At 40.8% G+C, this 23575-nt stretch overlaps 1 protein-coding gene across 2 annotated transcripts in view; it reads right to left on the bottom strand.

Annotated features, from left to right (window-relative positions):
- Positions 1–23102, bottom strand: part of ATF7IP2 (activating transcription factor 7 interacting protein 2) — a 239021-nt gene extending 215919 nt beyond the window's left edge. The window contains exon 1 of one of the 2 annotated variants that reach the window (XM_069210411.1): positions 22876–23102. The gene's annotated coding sequence lies outside the window, so the exon portion shown is untranslated. Of the gene's footprint in view, positions 1–14921; positions 15036–22875 lie in introns of those variants that run through there. The other variant, XM_069210412.1, reaches the window with a different exon arrangement.
- Between the last annotated feature and the right edge of the window lie 473 nt (positions 23103–23575).

Raw genomic sequence — 23575 nt, 5'->3', positions numbered from 1 at the left:
TTAAAAACCAGGTAAATAATGTATTATTTGTGGTTCCTACAGGCCAGCAGCATTCCTAAATTTCAATATGAAAATAGTCACTTCTATATTTCTATCTCGCCTTGACAACATTTGGCATTTACTTATCACCTGAGCAGCCTGGATTTGAGAAAAACAGACACAAATGACATTATAATAGCATTTACTTTGATAAGTTCCATAGAACCGCAGCAAATTTAAATAGCCCTTCTCTCACTTGATATGTAGAAGCCTTTGATATAGTAGGCTGGCATTTTTTGCAAAAACAGCTCGCCGCAACAGACATGGGCCCTAATATCACCACAAATATAATGTCTAATTTAGTTACTCCACAACACAATTCAAAATAAAACGCTGAGTTTTCTCCTAAAATAGACCGACCGAAGGGGAACAAGACAGGGGTGACCCCTCTTCCCATTAATAATTGTTCATTCAATGCAACCGCTGGCGTAAAATATAATATCTAACCCTAAAACTAAAGGCATTATTCATGGGCAAAAAGAATATAAAGCTGTGTTTTTCGTGGAAGGGATTCTATGTTTTATTACAGCCCCATAAACTTAAATCCCAGCTTAGAGGCAACAACTGGAGTTAATTATAAAAGGTTTTAAATTTAAGGTTAACTACTCAAAGTCTTCCGCAATAGGCAGAGCGGAAAGGATGGGAGGCTAGATAAAGAATCTGCAGCTAGATAGAGCCACAACCAGATAAGGTGTTACTGTAGTAGATCCAACTCAGTTTTAATGGAAATCAGGTGTTTAGCTTAGCCTTCTGGCTTGCAGGCCTGTGGCCCCGTCACCTAGTGACTTTTAACCTAATTATACTGCTTTGTCTTAGCCTATTTATTTTATAATTTCTTTTAAGATGGCTGCCTTTGTTTTGAGTTAGAGCAATGTTTTGATTTACGTATCAGTGGCCCTCTGTGATAGCGTCACTATCAGCATCAAAAGTAAGTGCTGTACGTAGGTATTCACATCATGTACCTTTCCCACTTACATGTGACAGGAACAGAATGTATTTTGGGTGGGAATTGTTTACATGATTGCCGCCACAAGCCTACTGTTTGGGAACACACCTGTGTCAGGGGTTCTACAGGATGTATAAATACATCTCACACAGCCAAGGTTATCAGAGGGATTCCTAGCAGATGCTATCGATGCCATCTATGGTACACGTCGCTTCGAAGCAGACCCAGCCTTCTTCGTGTTCCCGCAGAGTCTGATCTAAGGACATCATTCCAAGGTAATGAGTGCTGGGGGCATTTCTCATGGACCTTGTTCTGGCAGATTAGGTTTAACACACCTATCTCTCGTTAGGTTGGAGATTAGGTTCTCCATACTAGGGTTTTATGAATTTTACATCTCGTGTTTATTGTAAGAGGGTGGAGGTCTTTGTAATCACAACTCATCTTTACCATTCTGTTTCTTGCATTGTTCATTATCCTAATCATTGCAACTAATGCATTTTACAGTAGATTGCACTCTTTTTTAATAAACCTATTGAAAACGTTCCTGTATCTTCTTTGCCTGTGTGAGACTTATTACTAACGTGAGAAAAGGGTAATCTCTGTTCCACCACGATTCTCGCATTCTAGAGTCCATGCATAAAGGCTTCCAGAAATCACCTTTTACTGTTTGGGTTTTTGGTGAGGTATTACTTGTAAGCCGGGAGGGTTGGGCCGACAGTTGCGACTTGTTGTGGGGTTGGCCTAGTCACCTACAAACAAAAGTGCTGTCATCCCTAAACCAGGAGTCTGCCTAGGAGCAAGAGTCCAACTACGACATGGCACCACCAACAATGGTGTTTTGGCACTATAAGACAAGAAGAGGCCTAGGACAAAGGTAGGAGGCTAATAAGGGTGTAGAATACCGCACCTCCAGGGGATAATCACCGTAAAGGGAACATGCAAATATTTCAGTTTATAAATGGTGCAGTGGTCAGTTACCTTACTACCCTTAAAGCACAGAGAATGTGTATAGCTATACACAAATAACAATGAACAATAAAGACCACAGCACACAATGTACACAACAGTGATACATAAGTATCAACATCCAAGGTGTGCAGAATTCGTAGGAGAATAAGGCACATTAGTATCCCACATTCTTAATAGAAAGTCTTATTATTTGAAAACGCAGTTTGCTCATTAAGAGGGGAATGTAAAAATCGAAGGAGAGGGCTATAAGTTTCTCCTAGATACTGGTACCACCAGAACATCTATTGCACATTCTGCAGTCTCCGGGGCTCCCATGTCTGGGCTTCATACCACGTCAATTGGGATTTCTGGGATCCCCGTGGTGAGACCCATCTCAGCACCTATGAGAGTAACTGTAGGACCATTTACAGTACACGCGCCACTCTCTTTAACCTCAGGTTACAATGAAAACTTGTTTGCATTAGCTATGTTAAAGAAATTAAATGCAGTTATTTACTGTTCAATGGATGGTGTCTATGTAACTATGGATAGCATTGCATGTTTTCACAGGAATACGACTTACACCCAGAGCTAGCGGAATTAGACCCTCGCTTATTGGCCAAATGCAAAAATTATGTAGGCATTATGGATATCAACCCTATTGTAATAAAAATCAAACCAGGTGCCCCGTTACCTCGCGTTCCTCAATACAAATGACCTAAAGCAAGTGAAAAAGGGCTCAAGGCAATAGTAAGCAGCCCCTGTAACAGTCCAATTCTTCCTGTTGTCAAGAAACAAAATTATGCTTATAGATCAGATGTTGAGCAATCAGTTACTGATAACACGGTATATCGATTAGTTATTGATCTCCGAGAAATAAATAAAATAGTAATTCCCCAGTTTCCTGTGGTCCCAGACATGAATAGTCTTTTCACCATGGTACCACCCACTGCGTGTTACTTCTCCGTCCACGATTTGAAGAATGCGTTCTTCAGTATTCCAATCGCCGAAGAAAGCCAATATTTGTTCAGTTTCGCAATATTTGGTAGATCATTTTCACTGACAAGAGCTCCTCCATTGTTTGTGGAGAGTCCCAGTATATATATATATATATATAGTCAATGCCTTAAACGTCAACTAGACCAATTCAATCCACCTTCAGGCTCTGCACTGTTGCAGTACATTGACGATATTTTAATTGCCTCAGATTCCATGATACAATGTAAGACTGATACTGTTTCATTATTCCATCATTTAGCATCCCTGGGCCATAAGGTGTCACTCCCAAAATTGCAGTATTGTATAGAGGAGGTCACCTATCTAGGACACCTCCTGTCTAAGGAGAGAAGGAGATTACATCCAGACAGAATAACACTGGTTCATACAATGACTGCACCACGCACCACTTCTGAAGTCCGAGCATTTTTGGGATTTACATCCTTTTGCAGACAGTGGATACCAAATTGTTCACTTATAGCGAAACCATTGATTGCTCTGACACTTTCAGATGTGCCCTCTCCTGTACCTTGGACTGACGGATGTGAGGAGGCTTTTCAGGTACTAAAAAAGGCGATGTGCTCTGCTCCTGTATTGGGTAATCCGGATTACAGCAAACAATTTGTTTTATTTGTGCATGAAAAGCATGGCTGTACATGGTCTGTTTTGACACAGGATCAAGGTGGGAGACAACGCCCTTGTGCATACTTCTCTTCCACCTTGGACACTGTGGCACAAGCTTTGCCAACTTGTATTAGAGGAGTGACTTCTGCAGCTGCTGCAGTGAAACAAAGTGAAGGGTTTGTTGGTGGCAATCCGCTCACTGTGATGGTTCCTCATGCAGTTGATATTTTGTTAAACAAGACACAGACGCAGCACCTCACCAGTGCTCGTCTAACGAGTTATGAATTAACATTTTTCAGTCCAAATATTACTTTGAAGCGGTGCAATGTCTTGAACCCAGCTACGTTACTACCCCTCCCTCAGGACAATGTGGAATTCGATCATAATTGCATTTTTGACACTGTGGAAGAAACCAAGGGACGGGTAGACTTAACAGATACTCCCCTATCTGACCCACAGGGAGAGCTGTTTGTAGATGGGTCTTGCTTCAAGTTAGGACGAGTATGTGTTTTAATCCAACATCAGTACCAGCAAAAATGCTGCTACTTTGTCAACAAATCAGAGATAGAATTGGATATTGGGAAAATAAGAGAAGCAGTACAGGTATTTGAAAAGGGGGGCCAATATAAAGGAGGCAATTTAAGCTTTTCATGGTTATGGTCTTGCCTCGGCGGGTGGAGCTGGTTGTTTAAAGACATACTTTTTATAATAATAGCTATTATATTAAGCTGACTGTTAGTACAGTGCTTACCTGCTTTATGTTCCTGTTTAAAATTGTGTAAACTTCTTCCAGTTAAAATACTAGAAACAAACCGAACTATGATGCAGAGAGAAGAGATAAATTCCCTAATGGCTACTGATCCCACTTCTCACTACAGATACTGGTTGCTCATACCCATCGGTTGTTTATGTCCCCATGAATTTCAATTCCCAGGAAGTAGGAGTAAAATTCAACATATATGAGGAAATTTAGAACTCCTTTCAAAAACGTTGGTTATGTTCAGGGAGAAAAGCTCAAAAAGGGTTGATTGTAAGAATCCATTTTGTATTGCTCCTTTTCCTTTAACACATGTAGTTTGAGTTGTCTCTCTGAACACACTGCCTATCACATGTGTTATCTTATGTATATCTGTTTAAGTAAACTAAGCCTGGTTCCACACCACAGGCTTGCAGCTGGTTTCTTTTCCCGGCTGGGGCACGTTACTCATTATAATCATGTGGTAAAAATAACTAAAGGACCTCGGCTGTTGTACTTTGAGGAGGGAAGGCTGATATCTATATCTTTGAACCACGCAATCCTTTGAAAGGTCTCAAGAATGTGGGAAGTCAGGCAGCTGCAGAAGGGAGTCGAGGACAAAGCAGGGAATGGAACCGGTGTTTGGAAACTAATTCCCTCCTTAAAATATCTGTATGACGTATATCATTATTTACTTACTTTATGTATCCCTTGATGTATGAGTATAAATATCAATGTTAAACGCTCCATGCCAGCACACTTTACTTCGGGCCAGGGATGCCAGTTGTAAATCTGTCCTCTTTGCTGCAGCAAAAATAAATAGACCTTTTGTCATTGATTTTTCACTCTAGCTCTCGTGTCAAAACTCCTTTGTAAATGCATTTGTAAGTATTTTTAAAGGAGATTACTTGTCCGCACGCCATTTAGTACTTGGAATCGCTGTCTGTCTATGAATTTGCTCCTGGACTTATCATGGTCCATAGTATCTACACACCTGTACTTACTTTGGAGTTTTTCGTGTGATAGAATTCTTGATTTTGGACTCGCCCGATTTCAGACACATGGACTCGTATTTCTTTTTTTTGATTGACTCATTGAGTTTGTCGTGCCAGTATTACGCTCAAATAGACTTGAAAAAGTCACCAGCGTGACGAAACACGTGTTGGCTGTGTCTGCAGTGAAGTACTTTGTGTACCCCCAACACAACACTCCTGTCAAGAATTGTCTGATTTGGACGTCAATGTATTGTTTGTCCCATCTATCCAATGGGAACTAGACATCACTTGTTGTAACTGGACTTATGCTTTACCTAAATTTGTTTGTGTGCGGTGTTCTATTCTTGCTTATTACTTGTGTTAAAGAGAGTATTCCCCCTTTTTTCTGACACTTGATTTTGCCCATGGGTGGTAGGGCATCAAGTTCACCAGCACCATTTCTGTACGTACTATATATTTGAACAATTGTGCTTTCCTTCCTATGAGTGCGGCCTCTCTCACCCTTACTACCCCCATCTTTAAAAACGTGCTTTACATAGCCTGCTCTATTGTTGGATTATGAGGGTTAGAGGTCTCTTTCCTCGCAATTCTTTTATTGCTCTTGTCTCAGCCAAGTGCCATGTTGTCCCTTATTCTCCCACAGTGTCTCACAGACCGTAAGGTATTAATATTACATCTATTGGTGAGCATGCACACCTTTTGCATGAAACACCCTTACCTTCAGGTACCCCAATCAAATATTTATTTTTAAACATTTATAAAGCGCACTGTGCCCATTCAGGTATTATGGTGCTGATAGTCTCTTCCCCCCCCCCCCCTTCTCCCCAGGACCAGGAGGGAGAGGAAAAGGCTAGAGAAATGCTGCAACAAAAAGTAATTAGAAACTGCAATATAAACATATTACAATATAGGCCATTGTAACAGTGGGTAGAGCCAGTTTTTCAGAGCTTTTCTGAAATGCAGGAGGTCAGTCAAGGACCTGACGGAACCGGGGAGCTGAGTCCAGATTTGGGCAGCTCTCACTATAAAGGTATGTGAGCCACATCTGGACTTTCTAACTTCAGGAACGCACACAAGGTTGGCAGAGGTGGAACAAAGGCACCTCCCAAGATAACATGCTTTTAATGGCACTGGGCTTTTGCCCTGAAGTGTTTTAAATACAGTACAAAGACTTCATAATTATGCGCAGCGGAAGCCAATGCAGGTCTTTCAGCACCATGAAGCAGATGTCCCCTGGATCTGTTTACAGACAGCTTAATAGCTGCAACCTGGACTCTATACAACCTATTTAGTAGATACCCTGTTGCATCTAGCAAAAGAGCATTGCAATAATCCATCCTGCTCAAAATGACACTTCAGACATTGACCGTTTTGACAGTACAAGACAACAGGAGAATCTTCAGAAAGCTTTGAAGTAATGAGAAACAGGTGCCTGCTACTTTGTTTGCATGCATTTCCATCAATAGCCTATTGTCAAAAGTGACTGCCAAATTAAAAACAGATACAGAGTGGGTAGGCTCTGCATCAGAAGGCCACTAGTTAAAAGGAATAGTAGTCAGAACTTTACTTGCGGAGCAACATAGAAGCTAGTTTTTATCCCCGTTAAACTTGACATTATTTACAGTTATGTAAGGTGGTTCCCAACAACGATTGCCCATTGTCAAGAGACAGAATTAACTGAGTGTTGTCTGCATAGTTCAGCACACTGAAGTTGTGGGTTTTAATAAGAGATCAGAGGTCTGAGATAGATGTTGAATAAGATAAAATATTAGTTTCCCATATCAGTTTTACAACTGCTCACCAAGCTGTGCAAAAAATATGTGTATTAATAATCACATAGGTGCAAACGAATGCATTTACCAGTGCTTGCTGCAAAATGTTGCCGACCAGTGTGAAAGTCCCTTGTAAATAAAAGCACACCTAGATCATACCCATTCAAATAATTTTCTGATCCCAATGCCGTGACCAACTATAGTCCATTTCTATTCTGCTCCCGCCAGCTAAAAGTTTGGAGAAGGCGGGTACATAAAACCTAATTTGAAGAGAAAGCATTTTTTAATTCCTCACATTTGGACTTCTGTCCTTCACATGGCACTGAACCTCCCCTGCTACCTGTGGCAGGTGACCTTAGAATCATTCTACACCATGGAGATTCAACCACTCTGATCCTACTTGGCCTATCAGCAACATTCAATACTGTATCCCTTTTAATCCTTATTTCCCATCCCTTCAATTTTGGAACATGTAAGGAGGCTCTCACATGGCTCTACTCCTTCCTACTGGAAAGGACCCAGTTTCTTTCTCTTCAACCTTTGCAATTTGCCTCTGACTCCAACGCGTTTAGCATGCCTCAGATCATACCAAAGCCCTACCCCAAATAACAGTTTCATATTGCCACTGCCTGTGATGGTTCACTCCTTCGGGTGCAAAATTATGCCTTCTGCTGATGATACCCAAATTACTGTGTTTATCTGTGACAATATCTTGCAGATTCAAGACAATTTTCAAACCTGCCTGGTAGGCTTTACACACCGGATGAGTCCAGATTGCTTCAAGCCCAACAGCGATAAGACTTTGGTCCTTATGTTCAGTAAGAAGACTTAATTTTGGTCACAACTATGGAGGCATACATTTAGGGCCCACTACCACACCAGTCCTAAGTAAAAATAAAATTAGGAGCCATTTTTTAACTTCATCTTTCATCACTCGTAAGTCATGTGGCCTAATATGTATTTTCAGATGCTAAGGATCTTACGCAAAGTCACTTATTCCTTTCCCTTGTTTTGGAAGAAACAAGTGGTTCAGGTTTTTAATTTCTCCTGCCTAGACTGCAGAAATTCACTTTACTTGGGTGCTCCACTCAACCTTTCACACTGCTTATTGACTATTCAAAAATATGCAGCCAGACTTATCTTGAGACTTTCCCATCATGCTCCAGTATATTCAGAAGGATTGGGGGCTTTTGAATGGTTTCGGTCTTCAAAGAAAATGCCTCTCTCGGTCTTCACTCATTTGTTGCTGCCTGCTGCTGGTTTTGTAACTCAGGTCGAAGATAGAAATTTTGACTGGACTAAGGGGTGAAACGTATCCATCTAGCTGGTGATACGGCTTCAGGAGGACAAAATTTGAACTTTGAAACTGTAATGCTATGTGAATTTGACCACCAACTACATGTTGACCATTGACTCAATTTTGTGCTTAGCTTCAGGTGCAGTCACAGCGGCGGCACAGGGTTTTCCCCACACAGACCTTGTTTTCCACATTGAGCACGTTTTCGCCCTTCTCACCAGAACAGGGTAATACAGGGCTGGAACATAATATGGGGGATGTGGAAGGTAGACATAAGAGAACCTCAAGCTGGGAATGTTTTTATCAAGGAAAAGTACAACTCTGTCCCTCGAATGCACATTGGGGCAGGGCCCATTCCTTTGCATGTTTGAAAGAGCACACCCAGCGCTTGAATTTCATAACCAAAAGGGAGGGATTACTAGAATCTTCCTCTTGAGTTAGTTTAAGGTATACAAGACGGGGAATCATGGCACAGAGTAAGGAGCTTGCCTGGGAGTGGATGCACTGCTCAGGAAAATCCCAATAGAGGGATGTTCTTGTGCCTCAGCTGTTCAGGGTTTCTCGGCTTGGTGCTGGCAAGGATGATGGATTAAACCCCTATGTTGATGCATTTTAATTCTTAACTGTTCAGCACAAATATATATATATAAATAAAATATTCACTGCATATGTACACTGCTGATGTATTGCACATTTTCATTTTCACCTGTCATTGTTTAACTGCTATGAGTATTTTGGCATATGCACATGTTTCACTACATTGGAGTTAAATGCTTATGTTCATATATTTGTGTGCTTTTATTTGATTTATGGGAAGTGCCTTAATAAATTCATTACTCAAACTAAGAGTGCTGCATTTTTGCCATTGTTTCTTCTTAGTTCAAAGCAGAGCAACACAGCACCTCAGACCTTTTCTCGCCAAACCAACAGATTCAGCTAAACCTCGTTCAACTTCGCTGGATACAGTCTTCATCCTGTCTTGCTGCAGGATTTTGACTTCCATAAATCAGACTGTCTCGAAGTAAAACCTTTGACTGGGACGACTAGCCAGGGAGTTTCAGCCCACCACCCCTTCGCAGTTGCCCCAAAATTGCAAGTAGGTCCTGGCCAATTTCCAATAGGCGCTTTACTTTTTGCCTTAAAACTTTTTTTATAAATCATGTCTCAGACTCTTCTTATTGTTTTTTTTTTTTTTTTTAAATCTATTGTTAATTTTTTTTTTATAAATTGTTGTGTGGTTTTTACTGTGTTGTAATTTTGACTTTATCATTTAGGTACTGCAGAATAATTTCCGCATATCCCTAAGTTACGCCTGTATTATCTATGTCATAAGTGACTATAAAGTACAATCCCTAGAAATGATCAATACAGTTTGTGACAGGATATGCATTTGGACTTCTACGGAAAGCTAAATAAAGTGAGGGCAGGTTTAGAATTTGGAGTTTGCAATTACACATAGATGAATAAAGACATGTAATACATAGCTCCATGTGTGGCGTAGTCATTGACAAGTACCCAGGCTAAGTAAGACGCTACAACTGGCCACGAAATGAGGTAAGTAACCCGCAGATAGACCGGGCTCTCCCAGAGAGTTTGCAGTGGTCCAAGCAAACTGCTTGTGTATGCCACATGTGCCACAGTCGAAGTGCAGAATCAAAGTTTGGCACATAGGGAGTCAAAGCGCAACTCCAGCCGGAATGTAGCACTTGAAGATAACAAAAGCTTCACTGAGAAATCTACACATTGTCGCAAAGAACCTGCTGGCAATGCCATAAAGAAAAGTACTGTGCTACTACACAACATAAAGCTATACATCATAGGAAGTGATAATGCTAAAGGCGAACACAGATACAGAAGAGAAGCGCTGAAAAACTACCATAGTCAATAAGTATAAAATACACAAATGCGGTGGCTGACAGAACTGATAAGAAAGCATACCGTCATTATATTTACCAGGGCCTTAATAAGAAGAGCTCTACAACCTCAGCAACAGGCGAAGAGACCCAAGAAGAAGCATGTGGGTTGTGCTTACTGAGATATCCAATACCTCAGGTAGAACACCACCATAACTGCAGAGTGATAGCACAGACCAACTCCAGAGGTCTCCAAAAAAGCGAAGGACTCCAATGGTGATAAAAAAAAAATTTAAAAAAGGAAGGTCACGGTTCCACAGACTGTTCAAGATGACCCAGAGGTCTGCACATCACATGGCCTTAGGGACTGAATGGATGAAAAGGATCCTAGTAGACAGCAGACAGAATCAGAAAAAACTCCATTCTCAGTGGCAGCCAATCATGGAAAATTTTATAATGCTGCCACATTCCTAAATCCACCACCACCATTCGATTCTGCCCGAAAGCAAAATACTGGCGATTGATGGTCTGCTTCGATAGAGACATTTGATGATTTCATCGACGCACTAGAAGAAACTGATAACAAGAAGATTATCAAGTACCTTAAGAATCTTGCTGGTGAGGGTGTAAAGGAAGTCAAAGAAAATGCAGCGAGCTGACGAAGTAACATACCCACAAATCAAAGAAGCCTTGGATCTCAACAATCCCATGCCGAATGTAGGTAAAGAAAGGTACATTTTCAGTCAAGAATGAAAGAATTGTTGAAAAGACAAATTTGTTGGGAGACTGGATATGCTCAAACACTAAGTTCAATGAATTTAATGATGAGGAAGCAGCATGTCTACGAGTTATTGACAGATGCCTGTCAGAATTTTTCAGATGGCGAATGCAGAGAGAAACTCTTAGTCTGGAGCGAGTTTCTATGGCTGCCAGAGTTGAAGAGTGTGCTGATCAACAAGCTGCTGACATGAAGGTTGGAGGTGCCTAAAGAATCAGTCATGAACATGAAAAGTAAGCAGAAGCACAAGGCTGAAGAACACAAAGCGATGCCGTCATGAAAAAAGAAGTTTCCATATGAAGGTAAATGTCCCGCCACTGGACAAATATGCACAGGTTGTGGGAAGGAGAACCATTTTGTAACGTTTTGCAAGACGAAGGTGTGTCATTGCACGAAGACAAAATGGCCACCTGAATGTTCCAGAAGCAACGTTCGACACAAGCTTAAAGGCAATGAGACAACTCGACACCAATCTAAGTAGCTCCTCATCTAAATCATTGTCAAAAAGTTCTTCAGTGTCAATATATTAAGTGAAAGTGAAGATGATTGTGCAATGTCAATATTTACCTCAGAAAAATATGTATATATTGGACTGGCCGCATGTGAAGAAAAATATCAGTCAAAGAAAATAACATGAAAAAGCACCAAAGTCATAAAAACATTGTTCAAAGGCTGCATTAAAAGTAAAAGGTTGTTCAATACATTCTATTATCGACATTGGTGTGTCGATAAACATCATGCCTGAGGAGAAATAATGAACTATCTCCATAGGCATGAATGAAAACTAAAGTATATACATAGGCTGCATTGACGCTGTCAAAAAGTCAAGGTTCATTTGTAGCAACAATGAAATACAAGACAAAAGTACAACCACGCATTAACGTGCTTCAAGGTACGGCGTCAAATGCCTGTTTGCTTGGTTTCAGCACAGCTGCTGATATAGGACTGATCTCAGTGAACTACAACATGAATGCAGATCACAAAAAATCGTAAGTTTCCTTTGTTGTTTCATGGGTTAGGCACACTTAAGACCATGAAAGTCAAACTGCATATCAATGAGGACGTCTGTCCTACTGCTCAAAGACGAATTGCATTTAAATTACAAACAGCTGTTGAAAAGGAACTTGAGTCATTACTTAAACATGGTATCATTGAGTATTCTACTGGTCCAATACCATGGTTTCCTCCAACAGTGTTGGTAGCCATAAAAGGACAGCAAAGGATCTAATTGCATCTGTGTGGATATGCGTCAGACGAACAAGTTAAGTGAAAGAGAATGACATCCAGGGCAAACCACACTCCTGAAATAATGACACAATTGAACAAAGCAAAACTCTTCTCTTGCCTTGATTTAAAGGATGTCAGTTGGAACGAGAGGATAATTGCAAGTAAATTACAACCTTTACTACACATTTTGGTCTATTTCAGTATAAAACATTTTGTTTTGGTGTGTCATCAGCCGGAGGGATTTTTCCAAGATGCCATTCAGCGGATCATATAACCTGTCATGAATGCTTTTAAATACAGTGATAACAGTCGTTTTCAGACCTACACAAAAGAAGCCCAATAAAGCTCTCAAACAGGTGTGTCTGTTGATGCAGGTCTGACTTTAAATGATGGGTAATGTGAATTCAATAAGATAAAGCTAAAGTTCTTTGGCCATGGCTTTTCAGATGGGGGTATGCCACCCAATCCAGCTAAAGACAAGTGTTGTCAACTGCCAGTCCCCCACAGGATGTTTCCATGTTATGTTCCCGCCATGGCATGGCCAATTACTGCTCTAGATACATACAAGACTTTACCACTGTGATCATTGAGACACTTGTGTAAAAAAAAAAAAAAAAAAAAAAAAAAACCTTAATTTCATTGGTCACATGAATGCGAACAAAGCTTTAAGAGAATCAAACAAGCCATTGAGAACGCTACTGAAACGGCACATTTTGATCCAAAGCTCCATACTGAAGTTGTTGCTGATGCTAGCCCAGTCGGGTTGGCTGCAATTCTTGACCAGCATGGTGGACACCCAAATGCTCAAAGACATATTGCAGCATATGGGAGCAAATGTTTCTACCAAAGTGAACGTGCTTATTCACAACCTGAGAAATACATTTTAGCCTGTGAACATTTTCACATGTACTTATATGGAAAGCTTTCTACGCTTGTGACAGATCATCACATAATGTTGACCATCTTTGGCAATAAAAAAGCCAAGATGCCTCCTTACATTGAACGCTGGGGTCTATGGTTACCAGTGCTAAATTTGTAAATAAAAATGTGCTGGTACTCAGCGCCCTCCTCTTAAACAAGTGGCTCCTGCAATTAGATGTGCGAACACGGAATACTGAGGCAGCTAAATCCTGAAGCCATCTCGGGCCTCTTCAATCCATTTAAAGCCACTACCTACCCTTCAGCTCACTCTTGCAGCATTCTCCCATTGTGACGCTTTTTTGTTTTTTTCTTCCGCCGCCTTCCCCATGCGTGTCTTTTGCTCGCAGTAAATGCTTGAGGCAGAAAAATAAGTGCCATCCCTCAAAAATAGGAGCCAATGCACCACACCAGAAACAAGCTCAAATTAAGCACTGGTGGTTACAAAAATACAACTACACAATTGTGCACCGTCCAGGGAATGATTGAAACCCTGCCAACTACTTCTCCAGAGTGCCTGTATAGTGTCATAGTACTCCTTCCAAGATGGCTGAACCCTACATAAAATTTGATTGTGAAATCAAACAAAAAAGTTGCAATTTTTTGGAACAAATTGTTAATGCCCCAATTGAAGATAGTGACAAGTTAAAACTGAAAGACAATATTACACATCAGTCCTGTAACCAGCACACTCAACCTCTTGCCAGTGACACTGAATAATAGAAGTGTAAAAATGTCAAAGATGAACTTTCTGTGACTCAAGAAGCATTATCCTGAAGGGTTCAAGATTTGTTATTCCGGATGGGCTGCAACAACAGAATTGAAGTGGCTCATGAAGGACATTGTGGAATTATTGACACAAAGTGAACGCTCCGAGACAGAGTCCGGTTTACTCATCGGGATAAAAGGGTTGAAGGCCTGTCTTCTAGGCAACTGCCTGTTATTGAAAACTACTCAACACATCTTAAGCATGTCAAAGTTGCCAAAGCGAGTAAGGGAAAGAATTACTGTTGACTTTTTTCACCTTCTTGACAATTGATATCATCTGATGGCGATTGCTGATGAATACTCCCGTTTTTTTTTTTATAACTCTCTCATCTATCACTCAAGAAAAAGAGTATTAGAGAGCTTAGATGGCATCTTTGTGACATGTGGTGTTCGTGCAATCTTAAAATCTGACAAGGGCCCACCTTTCAACAGTCGAGAATTCCAAGATTTTCTCAATCATCTTAATGTAAAGCATCAGAAGAACACACCTAGCTGGCTACAGACCAATGGCCTCAAACTTTTCAGGAGTACATTGAAGAAAGCTGTTCAGCGTGCTACGTTAGAAAAGCTCGACCTTACGACTGTTCTGAACTCTATCATGTGATCTAACTGTTTAAAATCTCACTCGGCCACAGATGAAAGCCCTGCAACTTTGATGTTTGGGAGGCCCATGACGATCATACTACCTGAGTGGGACAATAAAAGATCAAGTACTGAGGAAGAAACCCATATCAAAGACTTAGTTCGTAAAAAATATATATTATATATATATATATATATATATATATATATATATATATAAAAAAAAAATAAAGACCAAGAACGCAAGCAACAACGTGCAAAAGGTGTTATTTTCACAACAGGAGATAGAGTGCTTGTTCGACAGTCGAGAAAAAGTACAGTTGATGCTCCACTGGATGCGGAGCCATTTCATGTTGCATCCAGCAAAGGACACCTAGTAATTTTCTAACATCATGGGAAATCCATTACGCAAGATTACTTCCATTTCTGACATGTAGCTCACCCCTTGTTAGATGCGGATGTCAACGTAGAAACTGGTTTTGAAATGACAAATGAAAGCCCCATGACTGCTGTTGCTCCTGCACCGCCAATGTAGATCATGGACACATCCATTGCTGGTTCCCAGTTTCCGAGACCACATCAGGACGAATAATCGGAGTGCCAGATATATATTTATTGTAAAAAAAAAAAAAGAATTTTTATTTAACAAAGGCAGAGATGTAGTGTTGTGTGAGTTATGAATGATGGGACCCTTTTGGCTCCTGATAGACTCTTTACAACTGTGACCTAAGTGTCAGGGTGTGGTGAAGTGAATGCAGATTTAGAATGTGGAGTTCGAGGTTACACGCAGACTAACAAAGACATGTAATAAATAGCTCTGTGTTTGGCATAGTGTTTGGTGGGTACCCAAGGCGGGGAAGACGCTACATCCAGCACCCTTACACAGGACTTAGTACCAACACATAAGATATCAGTAACTGTACTTATCTTTTAAAATGTCAGTGTGCCAAAACTTATGTTGGCAAAACAAAACACAAAATCAAAATGCAACTTTATGAACACAAAAGTAGTATCGGGAACAGTAAGAAAACTAATCAGAGGCCAACACTTCCATGAACTTGGATATAGTGTGCCAAATAAGATTTCAAGTTATTGAAACTATTAAGAAACATGAAGGGAAAGAAAAATAAAATGACTAAGGGAAACATTCTGAATTAACAGACAACTTTCGAAACAAACATTTTACGCAATCACACTATTATTTTGCCACTTTTATCTTTAACTATTTTGTTTCCCCATATTGTATGGTTTCCTTATCTTAAAGGATGTGGCTGTATGACTTCCTAGTTCCAAGACCATTTTCACCCCCAAAATGGCAGCTGTTTTGGCATGCTCCAGCCACGTTCTAGTACCAGTATGGACCAAGGTCCACCACATTTTTAGGTTTCGCCTGCAGAGTGCTTGCGAATTCTCTTGTAATAATAAAAAAATAAAATAAAAAAAAAGTCTCAAAAAGGGGCTTAGAGCCCACCCAATACTTATCTTTACTTAACACTGGTTGGCTCCCATGTCAGTCTCATTCCCTTGTGTCTAACTAGTCAGGGTCTCCTGCAGCTTTCACTTTCTCTTCAGTTCATCGTTCTTCCTCTGGCACCCACAAGGTTTGGACCAAGTACAGTTTCCAGTCTCTTCAGCCAGTGTCCTTTCACTAGCCACTTCTTGTAAAAGTACTTTTTTATTTTGTAATCAGGCACTTCTTAGAGGGCATGTGTTTGCACTCTCTCTCTACCCTTCCCCCGTCCCTTCCTTCCCCTGCCATGTCCTTATTGTTTCGCTCTCTCTCCAGCCCCCTCCAGCTTCATTGTTGCCATCCCTCCGACCTCCTTTTTTGTTCTTTTATGCCTCCCTGCCCCAGACTGCCTCAGTATAAAAAGTGTGATGACACCCAGCACTGGCTGCACCTTTTTATATTAACCTCCCTCCCAGTCTCTCCTAATTCTTGCTTGAGCCTTTAGATTTCAATATAGACCGAGTATGCATTTGGGAATGGTCATATCCTATATGAGGCCCCTCACTAACACTCTTAGCCATTCTTCCTCAACAATACAAATACTTTACTGTTGGCTACTGAAAGTTTCTGTTGTCCTAGTGACGCATTCCAGCTTGATTATGTAGAAGTGGCATTGAAACATCACATCCTGAGGAGCTCATTGTACAGCACATACAGGAAGAGCCTCCAAATCCCTTGAGTCATTAATTAAAATTATGACTTTTTTAAAATCTAGTTTTTCTTAACTTCGATCAGAGCACACGAAGCGTGCAAGGGTGATTGATTCGTCCTTTCTATATTTGCTTTCCCACGACACATTATTAAACGCTATAAAAACAACCTTCTTGTCTTTATACCTTATATTAGTTTTTGTTAAGACAATCATAAAAATACTTTGCCTGAATTATGTGCAGTGTATTCTAAATAATAGACATAGCAAATCCAACATGGCCACTCTGGTTATGTAATGGTAACAGGCTGCTCTAGTTGATCAATGCAAGTTATTGGGGAATTTAAGGCTATATCAATGGAACAACATGTCACTTCATTTAATTGGACTGTCTAGCCTTTAGTCGTTTGTTTCCTCTTAAAGAGCACTAAGACATAATCGAAGTGCAGCCTAGTACTTAAAGTATCTAGGTGTTTTGGCAACTCGAACTGCGTGTTCGATAGGTTGAGGTCTTGCATTGCAGTAAAAAAAAAGAAAAAAAAAAAAAATCCTCCATTTATTCTATTCAGCGAGCACACCATGGCGTAATCTATACCGCACTGAAGTGCAACGAGCAATATCACTGCAGAGGCTGCCAGCCACCAAAATATCAAGTTTTAGGTACTTACCCCAGCCCCAAATTTACATGATGCCATTACTATGTTGCAGACAGCATACCTCTTCGGCAATACAATGTTGTATATATTGAAGAGCAAGGAGCGCAATATACTGTGTACATGTTGTGCTGTAGTAGTATTAGTGCATAGAGCTACTGATAAAAAAAACTGAATGTTTACAGAGCAATGCCTTTCGGGGAATTGCAGTCTTATTTAGGCGCAACTGAACAACAAACGTGAGTGTTACTAAAAAGGGAAAAGCCATGAGTGATAAGTAACAAGGAATCCGCTGGTAATTCAGGAGCAACTCTAAACAACTAAATGTAAAGTGTGGACACTCTGTCACTCACTTTTTTCCAGCTATTAAGCAATGCGAACCAGATCAGTACAACAGCTGCGTTTTGTGCACTCAAGCACAACACTAAAAATGCTTTCCACCCTCCCTGTGGTTTCATCCCTCCTCCTTCCCCTCCCTGTGATTTCACCATCTCTTTGCCCTCAGATGTCTTTCACGACCTCCTCCCTCATATTTCTTCAACACCCATGCTGTTTTTTTCTTTTACATGTTGCGCAGCAGCTCTGGCTGCTGTCCAACAGAACTTAAAGTAAAATATTTTAAAAAGCAAAAGTGCTATGATACAGTCAACACTGGCTGCGTCATTTTTTTTTTTTTAAAGCTTTAAGCCATGTTGGCCAGCAGCCCGCACTGCTATGCAACATGTAAAAAGAAACAACAACAAAAAAAAAAAGACAAAGCCAATAGAAGTTGCATCGACGAAACCTATGGGATTTGCCAATGCTTGTTAAGATGTCTCCTACTACTGCCCTTTTGTTTTTCCACCAGTCGAAGCCTTCTTGAAATACGGTCAACCACCTGACCTGATCTAGCATCCACATGTGACCAGGTGTATTGGTAGGCTTTGCCACTGTGCCTTCACTGGTAGGCTTTAGTTAATTTGATAACACTCCTTTGCTGCGCCTCTTCACCGTTTCACTTCCTTGATGTGACCTGTGTCACATTTTCCTGCCAATTTGTCCCATTCTCATATACCCTGCGCTGCTTTCTCCAAGTTTTGTTCCTGATCAAGGTCCTTTGAGATTCTCAGCATCTTTCCAACTTGCGGTGAGCCCCCAGCCCTCCTTACACTAATGGCTCCACTTACTCCGGCTGCACATTCTCTATGTCCTGTCAAGACTTCACAGTTTTCGTATACACCTTCCTTTAAGTGGTGTGGTCTAACCGGTCTTTATTCTGAGGCTATATTGGTCTCCATGTATGCATTACCATCAGCATTACTTGTTTAATGTATTCTTTATCTCATTTGTTGTTCCCCAGGCTTGATTATAATAAAATTTGAACGCCAACTGTTTACAGTATGTGTCCTCAGTGTGGTATTAGTTTTAGCGCCATATCGTGTTTACATTGTTACGTTATGTGTATTTGGAAAGTGCACTATCACCCGCGAGGGGATCGTGGTGCTAAATTATGTATTTCACTTAACACTTGCCACCGATGAAAGGCGATTAACAGCATTGGGGCTTAAACAACATCAGTTCTAAATTTATAGAGATGCAACAGTTATAAAAGTATTCTCTTATACATATTAGGTCTAAGCTGATTATTTACAGGTAACACAAACAAACCAAAACCAAAGACTAGAAACTGATCGGCATACGGACAATGTGAATTAAGGTGTGCTTCTTGGTTCCTTAAACATGCTCAGAGGCTAAAGGAAGCTGTGCATTGGTCTAATTTAGATAAATTCAGGTTAACATGAGAATACAATTGAGTGATGTGACTCCTTTTTTCTTTGATTTCAGTTTGGTCAGAATCACAGATCTAATCAAATACAATATTGGCTACTCATGTAGATACGATATTAGGAGAAAAGGGCCCTGGATGAAATAAACAAAATCATGTAACTAGCCTAGGCCAAACAAATATCTTCTGCAAGGCTGTTTCGTGGAGAACAGAATACCTGAACTGGAGTTTATCTATGTCTGGGCACATTATAGCCTTTTCAACAGGGGCACCTGGTGGATGTGCTCCTCCTTTAAATCCAAGCTTGCCTTGTGGTCCAAGTGAGTGGGAATCCTCTGTCTACAGTGACGTATCCCCAGATTCCATTTTACCTCAAAATGCCTCATCTGACTATGTCCCTAAAATTATGCCTGAAGACTGTCTTAAAACTATTGATTGTTCCCTCTCCTTTTTTCCACTGAATAACTTTCTCAAAAGCGTTTTTCCTCTGTATGCTTCCTCTCTCCATGTATTGCATACTTTAAGATGCACGCCTGTCTAATTTAATCTTCATTAATGTAGCTTTGCAAATTACCCACACCTCACCACTCCTTTGAAACCATAGCTCTGCAAGCTCACAATACCTAATCTCTTCTAGCCTATGTATTCATTCCACCAATCATTTATATGTGCTGTTAGCTCCACCTGATGCCAGTGTTTAGGGTATATAAAGGACTAGATACAAACAACTGTGCAGTATTCTTTTGAACTCTATGAACTACGTTGAATACAATTTGATCAAACTTTTTTCCTTGTCTTATTCAATACTTTATTTTGGTCAAAGACCATAAAAGCACAAAAAAAAAAAGAAATACAAAGAATAATATAAACATTTTGGACCAAAATATAATACTCAAAATGAAACTAATCCACAATCACATACGTCTCTACTCGGAAAGAAGAAAAAAACAAAAATTGCTTACAATTTCCCAAAGAACAATGAAATACAACAATTAAAAACTTCCATTAAAAAGACATATTACAGTACAATGCTTAACAGAATTTATCCGATTTTATGAGGAGCTTAAGGGGAGCCCTCAACATTTTTTTTCAGCCACCCCCTAAAGCATCAACATTGCAATATCCCCAAAGTTCGGCCCCATAAGCTGTGGCTGTGGCAGCTTGCGCTCTCCAGATTTCCAAGAGGGGAAACACAGGATGGAAAGAAGTTCTTTTAGGCAAACCCAGGACCTATTCTTTACAATCTGACTGGCCCAGGAGATACTACTAGAAAGACGTACTCTCAAATAATCAAAGTCCATGACTCTAGTGAACTCCTCATGCTCCAGAGTAACCACCCCCCTAAAATGTCTATGAGGGTGGATTGCCATGAATTTTTTTTTTTTTTTTTTTGTGTTACTGTCCAAGCCGTGGTTAGTACAAAATAATTTAAACTGGATAAGAAGGATCTCGATCCCCTGTGGCATTTTAGATACAAAAGGGTATATTCCTCAAATAATAGTGCTGAAATTTCATGCCTTGTGGAGTTGGTGAATCATTGTTACAGTTCATCGGGAAGTCAACGCAACCATTTATAAAGAGGAGAAAACGTGTGGGGACAAGGACACAGCCTTCCGTGACTTCCCCGTTTACTCCCCACCTAACTTACACTATAACATTCGAAAGTGGGGCAAGAAGATCTAGCTCCTGGAGGACACGCCACAATCTGTCCTGGGGAACCATATCAAAGGCAGCCCTCAAGTCTCTGAACGCCACATAAAGGCTGCCTTTGTTAATATCCACCTCCTTCCAACTGAAATCTGAACATCTGATCCACTGTGGTCATTTTTTCAAGGCAACCCACTTGAAATTGTGAAAGGAGTTTGTTATCCTCAATCCAATCCAGCAAATGATTCAAAAATGTGCCTGCAGAAAATGTTCTGCTATGTGTCTATTAGGCTTATTGGACGAACATTGGCTAGGTTGGATTTGAGACCCTTCTTAAAATGGGTACTATCGCTGTTCTTTTCCAGGTAGCAGGGATTTGGCCACCTGCTATAATGGCACTGGTGAGTCGATTTAGGTAGGGGGGGCCAAACAGTGGGTTCTGACTTAAACAGATCCACTGGGATCTTGTCCGCCCAGGGGCTTAACCTGCTTTCTGCATGTACATTGCACTATGGGTCTCAGAAAACAAAATAACCTGACAGATCATCAGCATTAGTCTGTTCAGCAAGTGGATTTGACACTGGGTGTTCATCTTCCATAGGGTCTGGAAGGCCTTACGAGCCTCCAGTGCAGAGGGCCTGGAAAGGTCTGACCCTGTCCTGGGGGAGAATGACATCTTCTGGTCGCAAAGTGATTGTTTTGGCACCATGACTAACCACATGCCAACAATCACTCCAACTACCCGAGCGAATTGCACCCAGCACATCCTCCCAGATTGAAGTATCCCAGTCAACTCTGGCCTGTTTCTGCACTAGTTTGTACTTGGCTCTGGTTAGCTGTGGGTCGCACTGGGAGCCGCCTTTAACTGCTTTGACTAAGGCACTCTTTGCCAATCTACAGGATTTATTATACCAGGCAGGTCTAGAGGTGATTGAATTATTTGCCTTAGGCAAAGGTTTAGAGAAGATAGCATTCATCAGTGCATCAAAGCAAGTGGTATGGGAAATCATTAGATCAGGGGAAGAATCGGGGTTCGAAAACAAAGATGGACTAAGACATAATTCCACGTACCCTGGAGCGAGAACACTATCATTTTCTGCTATATTCTCCCACCGTAAGTTCTTTTGGTTGTTAGTTATACTTCAACTACTAAGTGGCAGTTTGGTTGAACAATAGCTGTCATGAAACGAATCCTGCAACATGAGGATTAATGGGTTGTGATCGCTTTTTGATCTATCACCTCATAACAATAAGATTCCACCATTAGTGAATATCCAATAGAAAGTAGTCAAGAGTGCTTCTATAGGAGCTCCTTTTAAAAGTATGGCATCTAGCCAGGTCAGAAACTGTTTGGCCATTACAGGCTCTTAAATTACAGCTTAGGCAGAGGTCCAAAGTTGGAAGACAACCCTGGCTGATGATGATACCCAGGGACCCAACGGTTGGGCAATTCCAAGCATTTGGGGCCATATGTATGAAAGCTTTTTCCTATAGACACAGAATTGGTAAAATCCTTTCGTACATCTGGCCCTTGGTCTTCCTCACCAACAAGCTCCCAACTGAGTACTGTGGGCTTAAAAGTGGCATTAAAGGTACTCTTGTGTCCGTGGGCACCACTGCAGGCACAATTTCTACAGATGGTAAGTCAACTACCAAAGATGGATCATGAGCCAAGTTAATAGAGGAAGGCAAGCAAAGGTGGTAAAAAAAAATAAAAAAAAGGCTACTATGAATTAGGACCGGGGTTAGAACCGGCAAATATGTTAAGGGACGCTGGGTTACCAGTGCAGCTGTTACATCCTGTAGTTTTCCTTGTCAATTTCTCTGTGGCAGACTTTGTAAGAATTTTTTTGGGGCTATCCATCTACCTCGCTCACAATGCTTGGCTCACTGGAAAGGCTTGCTCATGCGCGAACGTTACATAAATAATAGCTTATTAAGAAGAGTCTATTTTTTCTAGCGAAAACGTGGTGAGTCTGTAAACAAAAAACATAGGGAATTGAAAGAAAGCTAACAAAAACCAGACAGGTCAATAAGCACATAATATTCCACCCCATACAAAAACATATAGTGTGTGTTTATCGCCACAATTACAGCTTCTTTCCTGTAGCCAAGTTGTGTGCGAGCCAACCGTCCTAAATTAGACAGAAAGTCCCCAAAGTCAGGACTTACCTCTCGTCTAACGGCGGAGGATCTTTTAAAATTCAATTGCCTCTCTCTCTCTTCCTTTTAACCCCCAAAGTACTTCAGAAACTGAAGGAAAAGACATCCAATTGGATAATTAATCTCTGGTGAATGACACAGTAACGTAAGGTATCATTAGTAAACGGCTGCGTGTACCGCCCCGAACTGTTCGCAAATGGTTACAAAAGGCAGAAAGCCCTCCCCGGAAAAGGCGGTCTATCACTTCCGGAAATGATCGCCTCAGCCGTACAAGGGCCGTATTCGCCAGTCTAAATCGCAATGGGCTGACCTTTTATTGAAAGTGATCTTCCTTGCTGTTCCTAGTCACTTGGTTTTTAGCAAAAGGCTGTTCCGACGTATTGGCATCTGTGTCCCGTATATTGAAATTTACCAAAGGGCTGAAGGCAATTGTGCATACGTGTATAACACGTGGGATTCAGTTATGTCCGCCAGCGTACATGCCTGTCTTCGGGTAGTATTTCAGGCATTGCTTACTATCTTTGCAGACCCGGAAATGAAAAGCTGTATTTGAACCTACCAATGTTCTTTATTTATTTGGAGGTTTTATATAGCGCGAACTCGACAAAACTGGTAATGGAGCGCTTTACATGAGCACCATTTACATTTTACAAGATCACCTTAATCTTTAGGTTTGTCCTGCGCAGTGGTGTGCTGTGCTTGCGAAGCC

Source organism: Pleurodeles waltl, chromosome 10 (genome assembly GCF_031143425.1).
Source record: "Pleurodeles waltl isolate 20211129_DDA chromosome 10, aPleWal1.hap1.20221129, whole genome shotgun sequence".
Taxonomy (NCBI): Eukaryota; Metazoa; Chordata; class Amphibia; order Caudata; family Salamandridae; genus Pleurodeles; species Pleurodeles waltl.
Note: the sequence above shows the minus strand (reverse complement) of the source record. Positions and strands in the feature narration are given on the sequence as shown.